At 33.8% G+C, this 13,393-nt stretch overlaps 1 protein-coding gene and 1 long non-coding RNA gene across 8 annotated transcripts in view; one reads left to right on the top strand and one right to left on the bottom strand.

The window, feature by feature from the left end:
- The window catches only part of WDPCP (WD repeat containing planar cell polarity effector), a 363,046-nt gene that overhangs the window by 254,712 nt on the left and 94,941 nt on the right, over positions 1-13,393 (top strand). The gene's annotated exons all lie outside the window — the stretch shown is intronic.
- Positions 1-13,393, bottom strand: part of LOC116421379 — a 130,256-nt gene that overhangs the window by 104,730 nt on the left and 12,133 nt on the right. For both annotated transcript variants that reach the window (XR_004231724.1, XR_004231723.1), the window contains exon 2: positions 5,043-5,199. This is a non-coding gene — a long non-coding RNA (uncharacterized LOC116421379). The remainder of the gene's footprint in view (positions 1-5,042; positions 5,200-13,393) is intronic.

Raw genomic sequence — 13,393 nt, 5'->3', positions numbered from 1 at the left:
TATGAAATTTAATAAATATTCTAGTTCTAACATTACTTTACTTTGTTTGTCTGTGTTGGACTTTTAAAATTTCCTTCTATTCTTTTTGGTACATTTTAACTGTAGTTTTTTCCCTTTTTTTTAAACAGCACTATCACCATTTCCCAATAACCTTCCCATACATATATATGTGTGTGTGTGTGTATATATATATATATATATATGTATGTATATTTATAGCCTTCCATTGGAATAAACATAAACAAAACAAACACATGTGACAAAGTCTTTTTCATTTGAGACCTCCAGTCTATCATCCCTCTACTAAAATAAGGAATGCTTCATCTTTGGTCTTCTATCATTATCATTGTTTTCTAATTTTTTGTTTTCTTTTATAATGTGGTAGTAGACTCTATCTTAATGGACAGGAAGTGACTATTTACTGACACAAGTCACTTAAAATCAGTTCTCTGTGTACAATGGAGTCAGTTGGTGAGAGCAAAAGTCAACATCAATTGACCTTTTAGCAAACATAGAGAAAGCATAAAGAGCAAAGTAGAACAAGTGTGCTTGATTACAACATTAGTCCCACTTTGTCAAAGAAGAATAAAAAAAAAGAAGAAGAGAAATGGGCAAAAGTAAAGGCATCATCTCTGCCCTGCAATTTCTTACAAATGTTTAACCTATGCAAACAAATTGCCACAGCTTGAGTAAAAAGTACTCAAAAAGTTTCTTCGCCAGCAAGTACTTTTTAGATTTGACAAGGAAACCTTGTAGCCAAGTAAAATGTTCTCATTTACAAAACTGTTGAAGAGATGGATGGAAGATTATGACCACAAAACTGTGAAAAGAAGTTGCAGTGAAAATAAGCCTGGTATGAAGGTCAAGTAAATCAAGTCACTTAGAGATTGTTTGCTCATGAAACAACAGCAAACACATATGAAATGGAGTATATCCTCTGGCATTTTATAGTAATGCATTTTCATTAGCAATAACACCAAAACTAGAACACTTAGAATCTACTACCTCACTAACCAATGATGATGATACATTTACAAAGCATTTGCCATGTTTTCTCATTTGATTTTCATAGCAATCCTGAAGTAGGTAATTGCATTATCCCTAACTTACAGATGAGAAAGTCGAATCTCTAAGAAATTATTGAATTGTTCATGTTCTTCCCACAGAATGCATATTGGAGACTGGAATCCACCCCAGGCCTCTCCCTGACTCCAAGTTCAGTGATCTCTCCCTTATACTATACTTGCCTATGTGCTTACATGGCAATAAAACTTGAGAATATAAACCACAGCAGCTAAACCTGACTAAATACATACGGAAGAATCTCTACCAAAAGTGACACATTTTGAAGGCATAAATATACTTCCAAAAGTAAAAGATTGTGAAAGAATAGGAAAAGATCACTGACAGGGCAGCTAAGTGTTGCAGTAGATAGAGCACCAGCCCTGAAGTCAGGCCAACCTGAGTTCAAATCTTGGTCTCAGACACTTAATACTTTCTAGCTGTGTGACCCTGGACAAGTCACTTTTGCCTGTGAGGCACTAATTGCCTCAGCAAAACAAACAAACAAACAAACAAAAAGATCACTGATACTACTTTTACCAACAACAACAAAAGACAACTAAGAGATAGTAACAATTATTGACTCATTACTTTATTTTCCAAACTTGATTAAAAAAAAATCTTTATGGCCTATATATCTATAAAGAAAATAGAAAAAAGGGAAAAAAATCAGGCTTTTGTAGGTAATTTTTTTACATCACATTATATCATATACACTAATGCAGCTAAGATTTCTCTGTTGTTTATAGTTTTAAATTTTTAATTTGATTTGAAAGATTCTTTGTTCAATGATCTGTTAAGTTTTAATATCAGGTAAGTCACAAAACAGGGAGACATATATACTCACCTAAGGTTTTCTGCCATGGAATTCTATTGACAGTGAAATTCTTGAAACTCACAGTTAACATTGTGCTAATTACATTGAGCTTCATAGTATTACAAAGTTTTCTCTTAAATGAAGTTCATAGTCATTCAAAAGATATTAACTAAGTATCCATCTTGAAATGAAAAATACTGCATTATGATTTTCAATGCATGAACAGGTTTTTGAGTTAATTATTTATGAGTATTTTTATTTATGCCTTAATATAGATATCATGGTAGAATGGGATAAAAAGCTGACCTTACAATCATGATATATTGATCATATGTATCTTACATGTGTGTATGTATGTAGAGATACATATATTTGTATATAAATATATAAAGATAGAGATGCAAAGATATATCTGAAGTGCTATAAATGAAAAATGAATGAACTCAGAACTAAAGAAGAGAATATTTGAGAAATCTGCACTTTTTTTTTCAAGAATTCCAATTTCCTAAATACAAAACTTTATAACTACTATTTTCCAAGTAATCTCATATGATATTGAATCATAAATCATAATCTCAAAAGATGATGCCTCAAAAAGCAATGGAGAGTTGCATGGTGAATTTAACTATGGTATAGCATGTTACCAACATGAATTATTTACACACAATATAAAAAAGCATATCAAGAACATGTATGACCCCAAAATTTTAATTGGGCTCAATCATGCAGACAGAAATAGCACAGATGACATAAGACAGAAATAGCACAAATAGACTTGAGTTCAGTTATTCAAACTCCCTCTACAAATGATTAGTTAAATGTAGAATCATAATAATATTTCTTCCCTTTATAAAGCTTCTGGCAGATAGCCAGAAAACAAAAACTACTTTGTTCTTTTTTCTTCTTCTTTTTTTTTTTTCCATTAACATGCTGATTGCAACCAAAGGTGAGGATGCTTGGGCCCTTTCTAATTATTCATAGTCTCTAAGCAACCAGAGCTTTCAGAAGTTGTAGGTGAAACTGGATCAGACCCCAGGAGTTCTAATATAAATCTAGATTGAATCTGAGTATGAGAAATCTCAAAGTATGTAAGGTGTATTGAGGTCCTGCCAAGTTCCCGAAGTTAATTAGGACAACTGAGTGCACAATTGAAAGTTTTATGCACTGAGAGGGTGCTGAACCTCCAAAAACAAGGCACACTACTGTGTATTTTGGGGTATTAGTCAAACTCCCTGAGTCTCTCAGGTACTCAGAGCAATTGGCTGTCACCCACCCCTTGGCACCACTCCTTTTCAAATACTGTTGACGTTCTTGGGTTCTTCTAGGGATTGCATCTGTATCAACCAGTCATATCACACAACTCTCTTTGCAAGAATAATTTTGAGTTTTACCTTTTTTCTTCTCTAATGGAAGTATTTAATAATCGAGCAGAGGAGAATGAAATATCTAAAATCAAAGGAATGATAAATATCTTTTGATCCCTAAATCTAGCTCCCTCAAACAAAGGACATCCCAAAGTCTCATCCATGAAGGTCTCATTGCTAGCAAAGATGTCTTCATTGTGCCTCAGCTCCCATTCCAGGAAAAGTCCCCGGTTGTATGGATACTTCAGTTGCAGGGAAACTCTAGAAAAGGTCTTGTTAAACCCAGATACCCTTTCTCCTAGATCAGGTTCCAGGGCCACGACAAGAGGAGTGGTGAGAGTAGAGCAAAAATTTAAAAGAAGACGGAAGCTTATAAGGAATAAAAGAAGTCATAAAAAGAAACAGAGACTGGGTGACTTTGAGATCTGTGCTGTGGTTCAGTTTCCAAAATGAAATGAAAGCTTAACAGGGTAGAGCTTCAGTGGCCACCCTCACTCCCCCAAAATAAGTTCTATTCAAAAGAGATTACAAGTAGGGACCACAAAAATAAAACAATTTTTTATAAGGGGAAGAATCCCCAAATGTAATTTACCTAGCCTTTTCTAAGCATGGGGGAGGGAGAGGGAAAGTCCCTCTAAAAAAATAATAATAATTCTCCTTGAACCCCCCATTTGTAGCCACCAGGGGGCACCCATCCTCCAACAGATGGTATACACAATTCAGCACCATGGGGTGCTCTGATGTTTGGCCAAGCTCAGCTTCTTTATCAGTCCAGCACTTTGCCCCTTTAGAGGCAGTATCTATGATCGTGCCTTAGTCCGGCAGTTGTATTAATCAAATCTTAAAACTCAAGCCGCTCTCCCATTTGCTTCTCCCAACCATTCCTGGGCCATTGTTTTTCCTCCAAAGTGACTCACAAAGAAATATTGTTAAGAGACTTTTAACAAGAAGGATGAAAAGAAATCAAACAGATTAATCAGAAAGATCCAAGTTCAAATCCAGGCTCAAACACTTGAAACTGTGAGTTTCAAGAATTGCACTGTCAATAGAATTCCATGGCAGAAAACTTTAGGTGAGTATATATGTCTCCCTGTTTTGTGACTTACTTGATATTAAAACTTAACAGATCATTGACCAAAGAATCTTTCAAATCAAATTTAAGTTTTTAAAACTATAAACAACAGAGAGATCTTACAATTCTGTTCTTAGCTGCATTAGTGTTTATGATATAATGTACTGTAAAAAAAAATCCTTAAAAAAAGTTGTGTGACCCTGTGAAGCCTGGGAATCCTCATCTGTAAAATGGACATAATAATAGTACCTATCTCTCAGGATTGTTGTGAGGAGCAAATGAGATACTTATAAAATTCTTAACACAGTCTCTGACACATAGTAGAAGCTTAAAAACTTCTCAAGGAAATCCAGCAAATGCATTTCTGCCCCCAAACCTTTTTAGTTCCCTGTGCCAACTCCCAAAGCTACAGGTAGAGCAAGGACTGGAAGTCTAATTCTCCATTGCACTGAGCAGTGGGCAAGCAGAGCTTTTACCCACAATTTTTTCCACTCACAAATCTAACTTCTGTGGATGCAATGAAGAAACTCTTGGTTTCTTTTGAAGGTGGCATGGGTTGAGCAAGCAACATGACAATAGGTGCTGGTTGCCCTCTGAAGTATCATGGTTCTATTCCCTGACCTCCAGCTCACTTTTCTCTTGCTTTCAAAAGACTTATGAATGTAACTCTATATTTGTCTTTTTCATGTTGCCTAGAGGGTTTTTCCTATGAGATGTAACCTCTTACCTATTTCTGTCCAGAACAAGGAGATGACATCAGTTGCTGTGAGTAGGGCCCCATTGCTGTATCCTTCACACTTGGTCCTTTTTTAAATATCCTAGATCAGCTTTTTCTTTAGGTTGCTCAGATGATGGTCTCCTTGACCATGTTCACTCTCAGGGCTCTGAGGAGAACAGCACAAGTGCTAAATTTTAAATATCCCCACTAATAGAGAACAGAAATGCTGAATAATGTCATGGTAAATAATCCAAATCCACTTAAACTTGACTTTTAAAAATGTTTTAGTGCTTATTGTTGATTATGGGTGCGTCTGATATTCCGGGAATTCACTTAAAATCAAATGATGAAATTATACTGTAAATACCAGTCATGATAGGAATTGGGGGTTTAAACAATTTATTCATATCATTGGAACATTTTTGTCTAATATAGACAGAGGTCTCTCTCCTCGCTCTCCTAGAATATGTAATAGCTGGAGTGATTTTCCTGTTTGGGGACTGTTCTTTAGCTGCCTCATGTCCTGCTTTTCTGACTACACTCTTGAGTCCTTCTTGATTTTAGAGTTTGCTACTGTTAAGATGAAAAGGCAGCTGACATTAGGATAAGCAGCAAGGAGTCGACTACAATTCTGGCAGTGAGGATGGGAAGAGAGGCCAATTCTTTTCTCCCCAGGAATCTATCAGTCCTCTAGCTTAAGATCTAACTAAAGATAAAAAAACTTTCAAATGTGTTTGGAAATTATTTCACTTAAAAAAAAAAAGTCTGGAAAGGTAGATTCCATTTTACCTAGGAGAAAATAATGAGAAAGTACTGACTACAGTACAGCCTCCAAACACAGGAAAATCAGTGCTTAGAGTTAAACTATAGGGATTCAGGAACAGGGGTTCACCCATTTCCAAGAGACTTAGAGAATCAGGGCAAGCAATGCCCAATTTTGAATTTGCATAAATTAGCCTAAAAGCTTAAAGCTTAAACTTTCTCTTTCTCATCTCATTTTCTTTATATTCCAGAAACTTCTAGAGCAATTTAGAACCTCTTTGTAAGACTCAAACTAGCTCTAGGGCTAAATTGGTAAGATCATAGATTCTCAAAGTTGGAAAGAATCTCAGATTCATCCAATTCACCTTGTAGCTGAGATGCTCCTCTATGACTTTACTTGAATAACTTTAGGTGAGAAATTAAAATTACTACCTCTTGAGGCAGCCCACTCAATTTTTGGTAGGATTTTGTTTTTTGTTTTTTATAATGAACTTACCTATCTATCCTACTCATTCCTCCAATTTCAACTCTCAGGGATCACAAAGAACAAACATAATGGCTTAGCTACATAACTACCTTTTAAGAACTGAAGAGAACTCTTAGAACTCCTCCTCTCCAGTTCTTCTCTTAATAAAACCAAGTGAGCATTTTTTACAAGTCTTTGAAAAAAAGACCCCAAATGGAGTTACTCAATAACAAAATGTGCTTTTTATGTTCATTTCTTATCTGTTTTATCTGAATGTTACAATTTATTTAATTTGAGTGATACAGTCGCCTTGTTAATTATACAAACTTGAGAGAAAGAGAGCGATTGAAATCATTTGAATAGTTCTTCTTTCTTCCAAGTCTATGAACATCTTCCTGGAGTGAGCAAAAAATGAAAGAAATTAAATTGACCCCTGATGCCTGCTCCACCCCAATATAATGGATATATTGGACACAGAAATATCAAGATTTGGCAACTGATTGGATAAATGAAGAGTCAATAATGGGAAATTACAAACATGGGGCCTGGAAGAATGGAGGAGACTTTAACAGAAATATGGAGATTTGTCAGAGGAGGTTTAGAGGGAAAGATAATGAGATCAATCTTATTAGCCTGTCAGATAATTCTTTACTGACATCCTTTATTCCTGTTCTTCTTTGGAATTCTTCAATAGTTATAATTGCAACTTCTCCATACCCATCTTGATTTTCCCATTATCCTCTGTGTGATACTCAGTTTTTAGTTTTTTGAAGACATTGGTATTCTGATCTTGCTACTCTACTGATATATAGGTTAAATATTTGTATTTTTAAAATGAGCCTTTGCTGTTATGGGAAATTTGGGATTAGTATAAGTGCCTTCTTTGCAAATTACCTGAAGCAATCCAGCCTGCCCTCCTACTTTTCAGCTCTGGGCCCTATGCATGGTCCAACTGAAATTGTCTCAGATATACATACCATTAGACTAATTCTGCAGTATGTCCATTTAAATACATGTAAAATCTGGACAATGGACATTTTTCACCTCTGATGGTCTTTCTTATGTGAAAAGGACAAACTCAGTTGAGTGATTACAGGTCTCTCTCAGAAGGTTCTGTAATATTTCGGAGTTTGATGGAATCAACAGTATCTGATCTATAAACAACATCTGGAAGACCTCACCATTTATAGAGAATTCCTCTTCAACCTAAGTTCTGCACAGCTTCTCTTTCATAATATTAATACTTAGGGAAAGTTTATATTTCCTTGATTTATACCTCTCCTAATGTTTATTATTAAAGGATCATTAAACAGGGTTCTTTCTACAGTTAGATCTTTCAAAGGATTCTGAATAATTTTGATATATGAATGGCAAAGCCTTTAAAATATTTCATTCTGTCAGGTCAGATTATTATTTTTTGTAACCAACAAACAATAAGTATGATGTGGTCTTATATTCTTTACATTTTTCAGCAAAACATGAGATGATAAAGATGTCCATTGTTGAATATTATTTTTGAAAGCCTTACTTGTTCCTTAGTAAAATACTAATATTCTATTTATTACAATTAAATGTAAAATATGGTTGTTGGTTCTAGCCCAATAGAAATATTGCAATGCACAAATGTTTGTGGCAGCCCTTTTTGTAGTGGCTAAAAACTGGAAACTGAATGGATGTCCATCAGTTGGAGAATGGCTGAATAAATTGTGGTATATGAATATTATGGAATATTACTGTTCTGTAAGAAATGACCAACAGGATGATTTCAGAAAGGCCTGGAGAGACTTACACGAACTGATGCTGAGTGAAATGAGCAGGACCAGGAGATCATTATATACTTCAACAACAATACTATATGATGACCAGTTCTGATGGACCAGGCCATCCTCAGCAACGAGATCAACCAAATCATTTCTAATGGAGCAGTAATGAACTGAACTAGCTATGCCCAGGAAAAGAACTCTGGGAGATGACTAAAAACCATTACATTGAATTCCCAATCCCTATATTTATGCACACCTGCATTTTTGATTTCCTTCACAAGCTAATTGTACAATATTTCAGAGTCTGATTCTTTTTGTACAGCAAAATAACGTTTTGGCCATGTATACTTATTGTGTATCTAAGTTATATTTTAATATATTTAACATCTACTGGTCATCCTGCCATCTAGGGGAGGGGGTGGGGGGGGTAAGAGGTGAAAAATTGGAACAAGAGGTTTGGCAATTGTTAATGCTGTAAAGTTACCCATGTATATATCCTGTAAATAAAAGGCTATTAAATTAAAAAAAAAAAAGAAAGAAATATTGCAATGAAAAATATTTTAATGAGTTTTTATATATTTACTAATATAACAGAAAAAGAAAAGAAAATATATTTATGATTTAAACTTATTACAAAATAATAGCTATAAAAAAAAGAAAAATAATTAAAAATTACTGAATTTTGTCACTAAAGATAAACCTACACAGATATTATGACAATAAGCTATAATTGCCATTTAATTCAATTGGGTCAATTGAATGGTATAAATCTTCACACATAAACTGGTAGGTAGAGAGTGCTTCATCCACATCTTGGTGAATTTTTATGCTCACATTCTCACACAATGAACCAAGTGTAGTTAGATGACCTAGAGCAGTATCTAAAATCAGTAATGCCAACAGCTGGGTTAAAATAACCTGAAAACTAGTCATCAAAAATAGCGTTAGTTGCCCATACTTTTTTTATTTGACCATCAAAGAACTGGAAGTGATCGATGATTGCAGCCTCACAGAAATCAAGGACTTCAAGACCAATGAACAAGCATTAGGTTTAATTTTAAATCTCTTTCTCCATTATATCCCATTAAAAGTGTTAGGGAAACCTTTAGCCAGTTGAATCTGGGTTAAGTTATTTTTTTCTTTCTTAAAAATTTAAATACTGTAAGGCATTCTTTTCCAAAATAAGCCCATTTTACCCACATTAAAAATTTGTCAATTGGTATTTTCATCTTCTATTATTTTCTTCAAAATACCCAGATAATTTAGCTGTTGATTCCTCATCTGTACCAGACTATCTCAATTAATGTTAACATTATATAATTGAATTTTCTTTTTAAAGTGATTAGATCAACCAGTGCTTCTTCACCATCCATTCCATTTTCTTTCACTGCTTTAAATAAACTTGAAGTTTTTGTCTGAATAGTTTAACTGCTAGGTGGAATGCATTTTTTTATTGCTATCTTTAATCCATACAGCTAAAAGACACTGTTTCTGTCATCTTAACTCTTGTGTCCCTTATATTTATTTTCAACAACAAAAAGTAGATGCAATTTTTCCTTTTTTCTTGCTTCATCAGCATATTTTGTAATATTCCCTAATATACAATCAGACATTCTAACATCACTTTCTGTTTTTAAGTCACTATGAACATGTTCATGCCATTCAGTTTCAATAAACTTTTGCTCAAATAACAAGTGTCTTCTTCTTTTCTCACTGGCAAGGTTTCCATCTGAATTATTCTTTCTTTTGTCTATTTTGTTCAAGGCACTTTTTAAAAAAATTAACACACAACTGTTGATAATATGATATATGGCAGCACATCCCACTTTGTAAAATTTTCCATTTTTCTTGTTCATAGTTCTCTTTCTACATTTTTTAAAAATAATTTTCCCCATTATATGTAAAAAAAAATTTACATTTTTTTAAAACTTTGGGTTCCAGATTCTCTCCCTTATTCCCCATCCATGTGAAGTTGTGCAAAACATTTCCATAAAAATCATGTTGCAAAAGAAGACTCAGCTGTCCCTTCTCAAAGAAAACAGTTTTTAAAAAAAAATAGTATGCTTCAGTCTGTATTCAGACACAATAAGTTCTTTCTTTCTCTGGGTGGATAGCATTTTTTTTTTATCATAAGTCCTTCAGAATAGTCATGGATCATTGTATTGCTGAGAATAGCAAAGTCATTCACAGCTGATCATTCCACAACATTGCTATTACTTTGTACACAATAAATTTTACTTTGAGTTCATGGAGAACTTTCAGGTTTTTCTAAGAGCATCCTGCTCATCATTTCCCATAGTACAATAATATTCCATTATAATACTATATTTTATCCAGCCATTCCACAATTGATGGGCATCCCTATCTTCATTTTTTAAAGTTCTCATTTGATTTTACCTAGTTAGATATCCTAATGAGCTTTCTTTGGATTAATTTGGTCCTTAACTGCTTCTTTCTAATTTATAGGGCAATATTGCTCATAATCTCCCATCTTCATTTTTCACAAAATTTTACAGATGAGCTAATATTCTACCTCATTGTTACCTTATTTGGCAAATAAGTCTGACTAAGATGCTTTCTGGATTCTGCAGATATCCTTGTTGTATCAATTAATTTACGTGATTGGATTTGATTATTATAGTTGGTGTCAATGTCATTTCTATTGTTCATGTCTCATATTTGATTTTCACTAGCTTATCTGACAATTCAGAGTTAAATCCTTCTATTTGTATCCTATATCTTTTTTCTCATTACTATTCTTTCTTCTTAAATGATAAATTCTGATTTTAATTATGACAAGTTGGTGGTCAGTCTGTGTAAAGACATCCGTGTCAGAGATAACTCCCATTATTATAACATCATTTTTTACTTATTAAATGTTGTCAGCTTCAGTCTTTGTGATTCTGTTTATAGCTCACCATATTCAAAAAGTCTACTACTTTTTGAAAGAAAGTATTCATATTAAATAGGTTTGAAAAAAAAAAATTTTTTATTTAATAGCCTTTTATTTACAGGATATATACATGGGTAACTTTACAGCATTAACAATTGCCAAACCTCTTGTTCCAATTTTTCACCTCTTACCCCCCCCACCCCCTCCCCTAAATGTCAGGATGACCAGTAGATGTTAAAATATATTAAAATATAACTTAGATACACAATAAGTATACATGACCAAAACATTATTTTGCTGTACAAAAAGAATCAGACTCTGAATTATTGTACAATTAGCTTGTGAAGGAAATCAAAAATGCAGGTGGGCATAAATATAGGGATTGGGAATTCAATGTAATGGTTTTTAGTCATCTCCCAGAGTTCTTTTTCTGGGTATAGCTAGTTCAGTTCATTACTGCTCCATTAGAAATGATTTGGTTGATCTCGTTGCTGAGGATGGCCTGATCTACTAGTCTTTGATCCTTCTCATTTCTTTCTCCTAAACCATATTTCTTGAATAAATCTTCCTACATTTTTCCAAAGTTTGTATTGGAGTCACTATCAGAGTATATATTGATTTGATTTGGAGGCTTATTAAATTTTTTAGAATTTTTCTACTATTTTATTCTCAACAACTAATATCATACATAAAATTATTTTCATAGTGGTCTTTTTGCAAATATCATTAGAATTTCAATGTATGATGTCCAAATGTCCCATGAAATGATATTTTGGGTGCTTTCTTGACATATTATTAAACTTCCTTCACCAACTCCTATCTTTTTATGATTCTTTTTTTTGGTTCTGCTCCTTCAATTTCTTTGGCCATTGGACAAAGAATTTACATTTAAAATATCAATAATTAAACTAAAGTTTAAATCCATGATTTTAGCATGTTTTCACCATTTCTCACCACCCTATCACTACCACAGATAAGAAAAGGATAAAGATCATTTCTAAATTTTTCTCTTATTTTTTGTACTGCTATTGCCCCCCAAAATGATTTATCCTGAAGTAATTAACTACTCTACTACTAGTGATGTACCACTCCATAATTAATTAGACTGGTCCTTGCAAAATAGATGTTGTCTCCTCCTGAGTCACACTTGAAGTCCTCCTAACAAGGTAGAATCTAGAGAAGCTTGTGCTTCACTGGCATAAACTTTGAGAACCCCAAATCATCTCCATGCCATGATAAAGTATCAGAGGAAGAATGTTGTAAAAGGATATGAGACTTCTAAAGACAAATTGATATAGAGTACCTGTGGTGTTTCCCCTGGAGCAAATTTGTGGGAGGGTATGAACAAGAATTTGCACAAGAAGGAATAATATTTGCAAGCTACATTTCAAATGGACAAAGTATTCACATAAATGTCCTCACAAATCTAAATGTCAGTGGACTTATTGTATTTTCTTTCAGTGGATGAATTTCAATATATTAGTTGCTTGTTAACTATTCACATCCAAAATCTGCTCATATGAGTTTGTTTTAAGTTTATAATGCACAGGTAAATAGATCTGTAATCAGTGTGCCCACAGATGTGCCAAGGAGTCAGGTAAGCTCCCAGGTAAACCTTCACCTGAGCAAAGTATGAATTCTTAAGATATTGTAGAATACTCATGTCCAAAATCCACCAAGGTGATCTTTATTCTGGTATTGACTCAGAGTTATAGTTTTGTTGTTGAAAAGAATGACAAATTTCACAAATAAGATCTGGCCCTGCAGCTTAGCCTTTATCAGCAGACTAGAGAAAGTATTCACACTACCTGCGAAAGAAACACAGACACTGAGCAGTACATTGATCTTGAGAAAAGACTATATATCTGTATCCACTTGTACCTAGAAGCTGATACTTAGTGAAGCCATGAAAAACAATGGAGACACAATGAAAGAGCCCTACACTAAGATTAACAAGACATCAAATATGACATAAATTTTATTTAACTTAACAGAAAGCACAAAAAGCTAATATCCATTTCCTTTACCTGTCAGGAAAGTTCTCTTTCCATTTCCAGAAGTTTTTAAAAAATATACATTTTGATACATTTCATTATACTTAGTTTCCTTTATAATACTATATATTTTACCTACATTTAAAAATGTTAGTCTAAAAAGGGGTTCATTGGATTCACCATATTGCCAAAAGGGACTTTAACCCTTAAAAATATCAAGAACCCCTGCTTTCAAAAGAGCTAAGAATCTTTAGGGAGAAATTGGAACTAAATTCTGGCATTCCCAGGGGAAACTGAGCAGAGACATAAGCTAAGGAAGTTTTTATGAATGACTTCCTTTTTAATATTAAATCTGGGTCTGTATTATCTGTGTCAAGGACCCCAAATGACACATAGGTTATACATCATTGATTTAATATGAAGAGGATCTTTACATGGAAACACAACCTGTTGGTCTCTGGTGCACATTGCTTGAGTAACTC

This window comes from Sarcophilus harrisii, chromosome 2 (genome assembly GCF_902635505.1).
Source record: "Sarcophilus harrisii chromosome 2, mSarHar1.11, whole genome shotgun sequence".
NCBI classification, from domain to species: domain Eukaryota; kingdom Metazoa; phylum Chordata; class Mammalia; order Dasyuromorphia; family Dasyuridae; genus Sarcophilus; species Sarcophilus harrisii.
This window is presented reverse-complemented; position numbering and strand designations above follow the sequence as displayed.